This window comes from Anser anser, assembly GCF_964211835.1.
Source record: "Anser anser genome assembly, chromosome: 5".
In the NCBI taxonomy this organism is placed as follows: Eukaryota; Metazoa; Chordata; class Aves; order Anseriformes; family Anatidae; genus Anser; species Anser anser.
Genome location: NC_139725.1, coordinates 47,368,909 through 47,382,480, shown reverse-complemented (window position 1 = coordinate 47,382,480; position 13,572 = coordinate 47,368,909). Strand labels below are relative to the sequence as shown.

General features: G+C 37.2%; 1 protein-coding gene across 11 annotated transcripts in view; it reads right to left on the bottom strand.

The window, feature by feature from the left end:
* The window catches only part of FLRT2 (fibronectin leucine rich transmembrane protein 2), a 77,055-nt gene that overhangs the window by 24,004 nt on the left and 39,479 nt on the right, over window positions 1–13,572 (bottom strand). For 4 of the 11 annotated variants that reach the window (XM_083839807.1, XM_083839805.1, XM_083839806.1 and 1 more), the window contains one exon: window positions 9,483–9,569. The exons of 6 other annotated variants lie outside the window; for them this stretch is intronic. The gene's annotated coding sequence lies outside the window, so the exon portion shown is untranslated. Of the gene's footprint in view, window positions 1–9,482; window positions 9,570–10,224; window positions 10,247–13,572 lie in introns of those variants that run through there. One more of the 11 variants, XM_083839808.1, reaches the window with a different exon arrangement.

The window sequence follows — 13,572 nt, the reverse complement described above, 5'->3', positions numbered from 1 at the left end:
TATTGCTCTGATCTGTCATGACATTGTCTTTTTGAAATAAGAAAGGATGTGCAGAGCCTCCTCTGAGAAACGTGGGACCACACATAATAAAGGGGTTCTCATTCTCTTTCTAGCATCAGAGAGAGTCTGCCCCTCCCAACAGGGCCAATAACCTGTACTCAGTTCTGTTTTAATTGTAAGTCCAATTGCCGAATGGGTTTTATTTGACACCCAGCTGTAACAGAAAGACCAGCTAAGGACATGCAGCCACAGGCAGCTGAAGCTCCTGGTATGCTGGGAACCTCCTGAGGCAGTAATGTCTATTAAAATGGGTTTATACATTCACCTTATTCTAGGACTCTGCCCAGGGTACCTCTTGGCTAGGTAAATGTGGCATCTCAGTAAAAGATTTCAGTAAAGATTCTAGCAAATTGGGTCAAAATGCACAGCGCTTCTCATTATATATTACAAGTAAAAGACCTTTGACTGGATCGTCACTTAAGCACAGCAGCACTTTGGAAGGTAGCACTCTGGAGTTTCTCTCCTTTTTGTGGTTAGGTGGATTTTGCATCTTTAAAACTTTCCTACTGCATGCTTTCTCCCCCTATGCTACCAGGAAAGGAAGTCCTTTTATTAATTCCCGTATCCTAAACTCCAACTAAAAACACTTAATATACTGACACTATAAAACTCATAGCACAGAATATATGCATTGTCACTCAGGTAACTACTGTTGATTGTATTAAGCAAGAACACAAGGACAAATCTAATAAGATATTTATGACTTCAGGGTTGGCTGTGTTGTGACAAAGGGAAGCAATAAGGAAGCAAAGATACAATTGAATGTGTTTAAATAAATTACTTGGGAAAGACTTTACTTCAGTATTCTTTTACAACTGTTTAATAATAACTCATAGAGGAGTAACAGTTGCAAGAGCAGTATTTTTCAGCAGATCTCAGGGACCCTGATGCAAAAGTGAGTTATGTCCCTGTGTTAGAAATCTACCCTAAAGACATAAAAAAATATTAGAGTTGCACAAACTTCTTGATTTATAAAAGAAATTCTGTGAAGGAAAAATATCGAAGGCAAATTACAGAAGGCTGGAAAAGCTGAAATGGTTCAGTCTTTAGCTAATCACCAACACTGAGTGCAGGTAGAGTAATTGTGGTTTCTCCCCCATCCCTGCAATCCCTGTTGGCTTCCTAAAGCAAAATCTCTATTTTCAATATTCTTATAAGAATTGAACTGAGTCTCTCTGTAAATGAACTGATCATTTGCAGAGGTAGAATTTTGGCAGTGGGAGAATTAAGGGCACTCAATATCCCTATCTTTCATGACTGCAAATCTTGAGAATTGACTTACAAACTGTAGATTGTTAGTGGCTTACTTGGTGTGAAACCAGAAAGTTCTAAAAACCAGTCTGGGATGCGAAGGGTAAGAGAATATGTTGTGGTTTACCTAATTTTTTAAAAAAATCAACACACAAATATGTTAGCAATAACATATCTGTTCATCATCACCTTGATAATTTTGTTGCTTCTATTTCTTTATCCTGTACACTTGATATCTATTATTTCTCACTATATCTTCCTTGGAGCACAAACCACGTCTTCCAAGTGTCTAGGACATTTCCTGTCTTACTCCAACCAGGATATTAAATCTTGTTAGGATTTGAGGAATGAAATCTATAAAAAGTTGAGAGAAGCATATTGTAACAGATGAGAACATATCCACACGTTCTAGGTGGCCACATCTGAAAATTTGGCTTAATGGCCTGAGTTCCTGACACCAGTGAAAATGTTTATCTTCGGAGGAATATCTGATGAACATTTTTATCTCACTGTCTTATTATTTATTTATTTATTTTTAAACCTGCCTTATTTAAAATGTCTTTTGGAATGACTAATACTAGCTGGAGATGAACAATTCTGTCTTTGTGTGCTGGATAAAAACTTCAAATTTGCTTTTGTTTAAGACTGTAACTGAACTGCTCTTTTCACATATTTTGATTGAAGGTATGAAAAGGCTGAAACATCTGGCTGCAAGTTGAGAAGGTGAAGGTTTTATTAGTTTCTCCCTCACTGCTCAGAATTATCCACACAACTTCAAGCTTTAGTCATCCTGCTTTGCACAGGCCATGAAATAATTTAGCTTCAATAGATAATCATGTTTCAATAATTAATATACTACTGAAAATGCTACTGAGTCCTATATTTGTGTTATCTAAGAAAAAAATAAAATACTAACAACCTGATAGCAGCTGGTTTATTGACTAGTTTATTGCTAGTTTATAGCTAATTTATTGACTATTGACTCTTTCCTATCTCAGTGATCAATATTGTTTCAAAGGCTTGGTCTACTGTGCCTAAAGAAGCTCCAAAGGGCCAGAGGGCCATCTTCAGCACATTCCATGCTGCACCCCTCCAAACATGTAGTCCCAGGTGTAGTGGTCAAGGTCCCAGTGGCTGCCTGAGAACCTGCTGAGGTTCAAGGGAGGGAATGCAAGCATGGAAATCAAGGGAGAAGAATAGCTTACAGAGCACAGCCTGCATATGAATGCATATGAATGAACAGCCTCGTGTTATAAACACAGGAATTTTGTTGTGTTCCTGAAGCCAGGCTGTCTATCTTCATTAATCTTCTCATGTTTTACACTATTATTTTTTTTATGGGAATAAAAATAACAATGTTGACTATTCCGTCTTTCAAGGAATCCTTAAAATAATCAAAAGCAGTTCCTAGGAATCTTGATTTTTTTTCCTGATATTCTAACCACATAGCACTACTTTTCTTAGCAGTTCATCCATTTGTCTGAACCTGACTGCCATGCAACATAAATCAGAAGGCAAGGAAAACCAAAATCAAATAGCCACATCCACCCTTTTCACTACTACCAGACAGTGAATCCTATTTAGTACAAAACCATTTAGAATAAATTTTCTTGGCTTTACTGCAGACCAAGGTCATAGTCAAGTCATATTCTTACTCTGCATAACTATCGTATGCAGTAAGTACAAGGCTATTATGTCTGGAACTGAGTGACAACCAGAAAACAAATCTAATTCCATTTCTCTGGAACCTAGTAGAGTTCATAGCACTTAAGAAAAATGTTCCTGTATTTCTATCAACTAGTAACAAAAATAACTATGGAGTAATACCTGACAAATCACTTTTTTTCTATATAAGTATAGTTCACGTCTACACATGAATGAACATTATGTTTTGTTTATTGATTAGGAGCCGAAGGTGATAGTTTACTGTGAGTGTTTCTCTACAAGTTACTTGGTTTTGAACTTAGTGTTGAAACGCTTAGCATGAGGCTATAATCTCTGCATCAAAGGCACAGAGAAAATGACACTAGTTCTTGAGGAACCAAAATGCTTTTACAAGAAGCTTTTTTGCATGCTTGCTGCTGTGACTGCTTCATATTTCTGAGTGTGTATTATGTTAAGAAGAAGAGGTGAGGAAGAAGAAGAAGAGGTGAAGAACAAGAGGATAAACCTTTCTTGGTGCTCTCCTCCTGAAGTGAATATTGATGTCAGAATAATGGTCAGTAGCCAGTACTGTAAGGAAACCTTAAAGTGTCTCTGCACATTGTTGAAAGCGCACTGAAGTCCATATGGACAGATTTTGGTAGAAGTTATGATTGCCTTTGCAATACTGTTAGTGGAATGATTCAGCAAATAAATGTACCCAGTGAGCTCTTCCCCTACATTCTTCTCTGCCCTGATCAGGACATATCTGGTTTTGCCTCCCGGTTTGCACTTACAACTACTCTCAAAATCTCAGATCAACCAACCTGCTGAAAGAAAGTGAAACGGATTTGGATCTGACTTGGTGGAGACAGGAGAAAGTTTAGAAAGTGGTACATTTTGCAGCAATGGGTGTAAAGATGTCATTCACCATCCTTCTCCTCCTGGTTCCTCAGTAATCTTCTGCTCCTCCAAGTCTTTTATCTCTTTCTAGCTATGTTCCTGCAAACTATTAAGCAGACACATTTCCCAGAATGATGCAGGCTTCAGGAAATCCTTTTTTTAAAAGTGTGATGCTATATTCAACTTAAGTCTTGTCTTTGGAAATTTGGGTCGTGTACTAGTTCTTGCCAGTAAACAGGCATCTGACCTCCAGGAGGGGGAGCTAAGATAGCAAGAAACTCTATCCCTATAACAACAACAAAAAAAGTTAGAATGTGAGAATTGTTTTCTACTAACGTTGTCTGTCCCCAACCTACATAAACACAATTTCTCTTTGCTAACAGGAGTCTGGGATCACCAGTGATTGCTGGCTTGACAGCCTCTCTTCTGCATGCCTGACAAATAATTTGAGCTGTATAATACTTAGTTTCTGGGAAAAATAATATTTCAGTATGCTAATAGTGAGTTTGAATTTTATTTGTTTTGTGGTTCAAGCTCATTCTTTGCCCATGGATAATACAGACTGCAATTACTGTATAGATATGAGGAGGTCAAAACAGAGCAAGCTACAGGACATTAGAGTGATCATTAGATCAATGATCACATTAGAGTGATCATTGTACTCCAGGAAGCAGGGCTGAAGTAGCTACAAGAACAGTGACTCAAGTGGGCCACAAATTCAAGGTTTCCATTCATCCCATTGGGCAGTGTGCTGTGCCACACATCAAACTCAGTTTTGTAGACCTGTCCATAAGTGTGTGCTGAAGTGCAGAAGTTCAGATGTGTAGAATTCAGCCTGCCTAGACTAATGAATCTTTGTTACTGTGTTTACTTCACCAGTTATTTATTTATGACAGAAGGACTTTATTCACAAAACTTGATGTTGCATAAGTTCTTCAGGACTGTTTTGCCTGTGATAAATAATTAAATAACAGCTACTGCAACCTCCAAGCCCAGAAATGTCTGTCTTTCCATTCTGTGACAAAAAAAATTCATCCCTGCTCACCTGCGCATGTGTACAGATGCCCGACAGCTCATTACAATTTTTTTCATTGTCAATGAAGTCAGGGAATATGACTACTTTTAGAAAAAAAATCTCTTTCAGATTCAGAAATGAAATGCTACAGAACATCTATTGGCAACTATCAAAGAAACAGTGCATTTCTGACTGCAAGCTGTGTTAGTGGACATTGCTGTGCTACCCACCCGAATTTATTTTTTAGTTTGTTGTACCACCTAGTCCAATCTCAATGTCTGTCTGCATGGATTAATCTTGCATAGACCTTTGCTATTGATTGTTTCAGCTTCTGGTAGAACCAGAAGGGTACTCTAGAAATGAAAAACTGCCACTAAGGACTTCCTGCCTCTGGAGTCCTGAATTCTAATGTAGGAATCATCATAAACAGCTATTTCAGCTAACTGCAGTTATCAGAGGAAAAGGTAATGAGAACAGAAATAGAATATCAAAACCCAACATATTTAATACCCTGCACAAGTAGGTTCCTACTTTGCTATATGTTCCTTCATAGAACGTGAGGAAGAAGGAAACGTGCAGAACTGCACTTGAATTTTTGAGTTGTCTAGGACTTCAAGGTAGTTCAAAAGTCAATAATAGCCCAAGCATCTGTTTAGAAAGAAACATCTATGCTTTCATTATAAAAATGCTGATTGTTGAAAACTTCCTCCAGATGGTAACCATCATGATATTTTCACTCCAGTGGGCAAAGAGGAACAGATGATCACCTCCAGGACTCATATTAAATGAAATCCTGCACCTACTAGCAAAGTGCTATTGGTGTCTTTATTAACCTTCCCCCAAGGCCTTGTCTAATTTTTCACTTGTCTAATGCTGTACTGTTCAAAACTTGACCAATTTGACAAAAAGTGAGAACAACTGATTTAGTATGGTTGTGAATTAATTCTTTAGTCTTTCATCCCCAAAGAACTGATCTCATAACTTAGGTGAAATAGTTTTGATGGATCTCATCTAGTACTCCATAAACTCAGTAATGTACTAAGTGATGATGTAAAGCTGGATGGAGAAAGTCAAAAATGGCAGATTAAAAGAAATTTACATGTGGAACTATCTGGAACATTTCAACAAAATTTCATAAAATATATGATTTCACTGAAGCCAAAAATGTTTTATGGAGATTTGTCAGTTTTTATTACATTTTCAATAGGAAATGTGCTTGAAGTGCAGTGCTTTCTGATCATTTATGATCAGAGGGACAGAGAGAAAAAGGAGAGAGGAAGAATAAAAAATTGACCTTTTTGTACCCCCCCAAAAAAAAAAAATTGACACAATTTCATTTCATGAAAACATTCACAAAATAGTGTTTATGTTGCATATTTTAAAATCATGAACATAGCTGAATTATCTGCCTCTGGACAGCTCTACTTAACAAGGTAAAGGGAAAAGAAAACATTGTTTTCTTTCTTGAGCCTTTTCCAGAGGGCTTACACCTTTCCGTGACAAAAACTGGACATGTCTGTTAAAACAAAAAAACAAACAAAAACAACTAATAATACAAAACTAATTTATAATAATTTCCCTGTTTGGAACTCAAATGTTCTGTACTGTGTTTAGCATAATGCATTTTGTACTAAGAAAAAATGAAGGCAACCTGTTGTTTCTTTGCAAGCAAATTGGTCTCTACCTATAAATTATTCTACACTGTGAAGCAAACAGTTTGCTTTTATCTAGAGATATGTGGGCAGTCTGGCTAAATGTCTGTGGATAATTTGAAAAAGCTGCTTTTAGTGACCTAAGTGACTAAACATTGCTTCTGTGGAGACAACATCTTGACACATTTTAAATGTGCTGCATGGTGCTACATCGTTGATGAGATTATCTATGGTGTCACATTACTTTGTGGGGTATCATTCATTCAGGGTCTTACAAAAATGAGTGTGGGCGGCCATATTCTTATGTTCCCTATTTCTGGCATATGGCCCAGGGAGAAAATATGGTACTAGCTGTCCCCCAGCCACCTAGGTACCTTAATATAAATAAAGCTCTAAGTATCATATGTACATCTTTCCAACAAAACCAGAGATTTCACCTTCACCTTTTAATATTGCTTTGCATGCTGCTCCTTCAGAGTACTAAGAACTACTCCATAATCACTGCTAAGAAGCTATTAAAAAAGATTAATAAAGTTGCTTGCACACTAATTGCCTCTGAATATTGAAGAGAAGCTGTCATGTACGATGTAGTCATTTATGGGACCACTGAACAAAAGATGTTCCCCAGCTAGAGAACAAATCTTGCTCACATGACACAGCCCCTGTAACAGGCAAACAGAAGGTTATTAAACAGATTTTTAAATCATTGCCATCAGATATCTAGTTAACAGGAAAGAGGAAAGATATTAAAACAATGGATAAAGAATATAAAGATAAGCCTCTAAAATTCCTACTCAACTAAATAGCTGAAATATTCATCAACTGCACAATGTCTTAACATCAATAGAGCCTGACAAGAGTCTGGGGATCTGGACTTGTTATCTTTTCCTGGCGATCCAATCTTCTGTATGCAAAGGTGGAGAAAGTGCTATATTCTCACTACTCCAAGAATAACACTATAGTACTTCATATAGGAAACATATTGTGCTTCTACATTAATAATAATTATAATAATAATAATAATAATAATAATAAATTCAGCATTACAAATCAGTACAGGTATAGTAGTAGCTATTTTATAGCAGTAAAAAACAAGCATCCAGCATGCAGTGGCACTGTCTTAAAATCTACTGTTTACACAGGCACCAGTAAATATAGTGATTTACATTAGAGTACAGAGAGGAAGAAGGACTAGATGCATTAGGACAAAACAGTTTCCCAAGGATACAGATCATTTAAAAATTATTCGTTTTTTCTCTTAATTTTGCAAGGCCTTGCCTTTTTTTTTTCTTTTTTTTTTTCTTTTTTTTTCTTTTTTTTTTTTTCTTATTTCCATTCAGGTTTCAAGTAACTCCGTTTGATACTCTCTGTTTTCAGTGAGAGGGTCCTATTTTCCCTTTTCAACATTGATGACCAAGCACATATCCTAAGAAGGTACACATCAGAGGAATAAGAGGACAGAGGAACATACAATAGATGGTTGGATAAAATAATTTGTTTGGTACAGTGAGGCTGTGAATATAAATCCTGATTCTGACAGAGAACAGACTTTTTTGGCACTTAACTCCATTTTGGTTCTCCTTTGGTGAAAGGTTATAGCACTACATTTCTGAGACAGTCATTCAGATTTCACATTTAACATCAAAGCTAATTGAGAAAGGGAGGCTGAATTGGACTGCACAGATTCTAACACAGGGAAGTTTCAGCTCTAGATACAAATATAAGTAAGGACAAGCTAGAAATAGTAAATAGACATTTCTGACCCAATGATTCCCAGCCTTGGAATTAAAAGCACAAGAAGATCATGAGAGGCCTTAAGGGATAACAAAGTAATAAATAAAGGCAATGTAAGGAGCACTGCTCCTGCAGGATGAAGGAATACAGATTACATGTTTAAACACTGGCTGCAGCAGTTTACATCATCCGAGGAACTATTAGCTACCTTTAATTTCTGGCAGCAGCTCAGTTCCCCTGGGAAGAAAAGGCAAAGCAGAAGAAGAAATGGTATTTACATCTGAAGCTGTGATTAAAGTCACTTCTCCATATTTCTCCCACTCTACTTCTTCCTTGAAGGAGCAGAGATACTGCCTACACAGTGTATGCACAAAGACAAAGGAGAACCACGCAAGCATTTTATTTCCAGAAGCTGGAAATGTGGTTTCCGACCAGTGTTTTGTTTTGTTTTTTTTTTTTTCTGCCTCACACTAATGGCTGTGGGACAGAATATTCTGTGTGAATAGTTTTACATGCCATATAGCATCACAAATCTTCTGACCATGAACAGAGGAAACAGGATACAGTAAAGGCAATAAGTAAGCATCTAATTTTCTCCACAATGTACTGAGTGACAGGAAAGAGTCTGCCATCTACATGTGTTTATGAAGAAGCAACTCAGAGCAGAATAAACCCCTGATATACCATCCAAAACTTTCTGTAATTATATTTTCCCAATAACTGCTCTAAATATTTTTCTTAAAGAGCTCTCCTAGGCTTATTTCACTTAGGAAGCATAAAGCTGTCACGTTTAATGAATCCTGACAAAGGTAGAAGAGAGCACTGAAAGCAACTCAGCTTTGTTTTTCCACTTCTCTCCATTGCCTTTGAGGTCTGTGTGTGGTTGCATCAGCGAGATCAAAATTGCCAGCAGACTCACAAATGACACCTACCAGCAGTAGAGAAAAAAAAAAAAAACAGTCCTCTCCCATTAATGTTTCACAGTGGGTGATCTTTAGCATTGTGCAGACAGCCAACAAGACACTTGTGCACCACTTAAACTCTCTTAATAGCTTTTAAGTGGGTCCTAAGAGGTGCAGAAGCCTGGAGTTGGCCTTCGGCCCAAAAGCAAATTCCATCTGACATGTGCCAAAGCATTTCAGGCAAACAGATTCCTTATCAATATGTCTCCTCGTGCTATTTTTCAGCATAGTTGTTACTGCAAGGTATCACAGCAGTGTTCTTACCAGCTTTTTGTGCTTGTACAAAACTAGATATCTTGAATGAGTCCAGGAAGGCAGAGAGGCAATGCAGAATAAAACCAAAGAGAGGGCCTGAAGGACAAATAGGAAAAAAATGTGAGGTAGAGTTTTAAGCTATTCCACAGGCAGCAAAATACACCTGCTCAGAAATGCAATTATTGTTTTCTTCTGAATGCAGAGCAGTCTATCTATTCAGGTCACTGTATGAATCAAATGAGAAGACAGTCTTTCATGTTTTCTGGGTAGACCTCTGGATACTTTAATTGGACCTCATATGAAGATCTTCTGAGGGATTTGGGAGTTTGCTGATGTGTTATTTTCTTGGACTAAAAACTGAGTTAAGTGCTAATTATGCATATCTTCTCATGCATCTAGGATCTTGACCTATGTCTACACCAAAATTTTATATACTAAAGGCATGGGTTCTTTACTTTTGCTAATAGGGCATACATTTGTTGTAACCCAGTGAAATGGGTCATAAAACCAGCATTAACTCTAAATCCAATATACGGTATTTTCACCAGTTTTACCTCTGCCAGTCTATTCCGACCTCTATACAACCCTTTTGCATAAAGGGCAAAAAGAAAAAGGAAAATGAACAAGAAAAAGGGAACAAACAAAAATAACAAAACAACAACACTGCAACCACACACACACACACATAACCCACACACCCCTTCAGTTTGGATTTGGCAGGAATTTATCAGACATTTCACTCCAGACTTACCTAGACCTCTCTGACCCATTATAGTAAATAGCTATCTTTAAGTGGTCTGAAATAATAAAGGACAAAAAATGAAACAGTTACAGCTATTCCAGAGGATAACAAACTAACTGACTCCTAAGAGCTTGAATGAACTCAGCCCAGAGCAGTGGAGTTTGTTTACTGTATAATATTATTTTAGAAATCCTTTCCTTGCTAGTTCAATCAAAATGAACTGCATTTCTTAATACCATTCACCCTGAGAGATACTGCCACATGCTCTATCCAAACACAGGCTTAAACTAACCCACCCCGGCAGCAATTATTTTCAAGGCTTTTGAGCCTCTTGGGAGATATTGCCCTCCTCTGTTCCAGTGAAGCAGAAAACCATCTTGTATCCAAGGGGAGAAAAGTTTTGTTTCCACATTCTCTACAAATATTTTAAGCATTATTCTCCACCCCCACCCCCAATATGCATTTTACTCAAATCTTCTGTTGTGTAGGGCTTATACAAAGAGGGAAGACTTGCCAAAGTGATAATGTTCATTATTATTACTAATAATCAAATAATTTTAAAGCACAGGTAAGGACTGACTAAGCATTCAATATTTAAACATGTTCATTGCAGCTGTTTTAGTCACAGAGTTCACATCCCACAAATCATTGGCCTATGCTGCAATGAAAGAAAAATTAAGATGATTTGCATAGGCACCTGTAGCAATTTAACTGTAAATTCACGGGCACCCATCTTCACTGAGGAAGCACCTGATTTGCATTGTCCAAAAACAAGCACTGAATTAGGAAGATTCCTTTATGAAAAGCATGTTTTTAATACCAAGAGCCACTGAAATTCATTGCTATTAAATCTGTTTAAAACAGATAAACCAAAGCACTTCCTTAAACAGCAGATGGCAAACTGAAATTTGGTTCCACGTGGGTCTATGGAGGCAGACGGTTTTAGCAGGTTCAAAAATGAATTCAACAATTTCATGGACATCAATCTGGTCTTTAATCAGGTTCCCTTAAAGAGAAGAGGTAAGAATGCGTCCTCTGACATACTGTGTTCCAAAATTTTGGACACTGCTGGGGGAAAGGATGGCAAAAAAGCTGCTCCAATAATTTCTTGTCATTGCTGGGGACAAAGTACTGAGCTGGTCTGTCTCAGTTTGGGAATTTCACATTTTAGTGAGTCGCACTTCATGGTCAGAACTAGGGACTGAGTTCAATAGGGGAAATATAGCATGCATGGACTTGACCGTTACATTTGCAAAGTGTTCAAGTCAGAAATTGAATACAGTGCCATCCTGTAAGGTATCTGATAGATTAAAATTCATCAACACAGCTAAGATTCTGCATTTTGAAATTGTGGGTAGCTGATAATAATAATAAATAAAATATTACATCAAAAATGATCAATAATGTCATCTAAAGCAATTGTTATTTCCTCCTGAGCATTCCAAATGCAACAAAAAAGAAAATGAAGAGTGCAGTGTTCTTATCTGGTTTTAAGGCCATGAGTTTTTAAAATGAGAACTGAAATGATGCAAAAATGTGCTGCCAGTGCTACAGTAAGCTCTAGTTCCCTAAATAGCAATGTCCTGCTTTAGTGGACTGGAAACTTTATATAGTGCAGTATTGACCGCAGAAGGAACTGAAACATATCATCATGTTTTGGACTCTTCTCTTCAATGACCTTTGAACCTTTACTGTAGAGAATAACCCAAGCCACAACGTCTGTATATAGAATTGTACTGCCTTGAAGTTCAGAATGGTTTAAATCTAGGGTTTCAGTTTGAACATATCTGTAATTTTTATTTCTCTAGGCTTTGCAGAAACATCATTACTTTTTTTTTTTTTTTAATTCTATTTGTATTCTTCGAATGATACAGATGGGATCTTTCTTCTTAGTCTCCTGACTAAACTTTGGTGAAAGAGGTCATTGGACCAGCCGCTATATAAAGTCTATATAAAGTCTGTGAACTTTCTAGGCTGTATCTTTTCCTTTTTGACTGCTGGGAAGACTGTCAAACAGAACCCTTTGTAGGAAGGCCTTGCTCACTAGCTCACTTCACCTCCTTTGAGATATGGCATCTTGAAAGAGCTTCATCTTTCACTAACTTATAGAATCCACAACTTTGGTTGTGCTTCAATGTAAAGTAAGTTTAGCAAAAATGATAGCTCTTTCTAAATTTGATACTTTTGACTAAACCCAAACAAAACAGAATAAATACAGTGATAAGAAGAAACAAAAGCGGAGAAAATTCACAACTTCGCTTCTTTTGATCCCACCTTCAATTTCATACTAACACTGCTAGTGATACCTCAGCATCCACCTTCATCAATCCCTCTCTTTTTGGTGGATAGGCACTTCAAAACCTTCTACTCCTGTCTGCCATTGTTAGCCTAAATAATAACAATCACACATTTTAAAGTCTATTTTTCTAATTTCTTTCTGCTGTTTGAATACACTGAACTAAATAAAATAAATTTCAGAGATGGCACTGGCAGTCAGTAAATGCTTGCTAACAGCAAACAATGTTTGCTTATTTTCTCCTTCCTTAAAAAAATCAGTTACAAATTTGTAATCACAAATGACAATCTCCTTTCCATGCTGTATTTGCTATGTTTCTCAGAGAGTCAGCTCAGCCTTTGCTTCAGCTACTGAAGGACACAGTGAGCATGATTATACAGTATTAACACATCCACAAAGGTTCAAATGCTGCTCTACTGCTAAAGGATAATTGCATCTTGTAACACGGTAGGCACAGTCATACTTGCCATTGTATACATCACTATTCACCTTCTGATCACCCTGTCTAAACCAGACTAAGTAGTGTCCAGCCATAAGTCATTAAATTAGGTGATGAGTATGATGAAAAATGAAGTATTAACTTAAGGCTATTCCTTAGCGGAAGTAGTCTGAAATGGTGTGAAAAGGAGGCAGGTGTGTCTAAAGCAGTCATACTTCGCCTTCCTGACACCAGCACCAAACCTCTGACTACTAAGCCAGGAGCAGCAGGACAGACCTATAAAGGGTGTGCTTGGAGAGACAAGTGTCATAAAACTGACAGAAAACAAACAAACAAACAAACAAAAACTATTCTTCAGGCTCTCTTTAGATATTATTTTTTCCATGACAAGCTCTTTGGGTGAAAAGCATCTTACTGCCAGAAGCAGATGAAGACAGAACTGAAAGTGAGACCATCCTCCTAATGTAAGACAAGTAGAATATCTCCACGCCCAGAGAAGTTCAAAATGTTGTTGTTTAACTTCTGAATTTATTTATTTTTCTGAGAAATGCTGTAGTGGCCTGGACGGACAACCTTCAGCATTCACGTTTGCAAGCACTATTCACAACCCTATAATCACAAA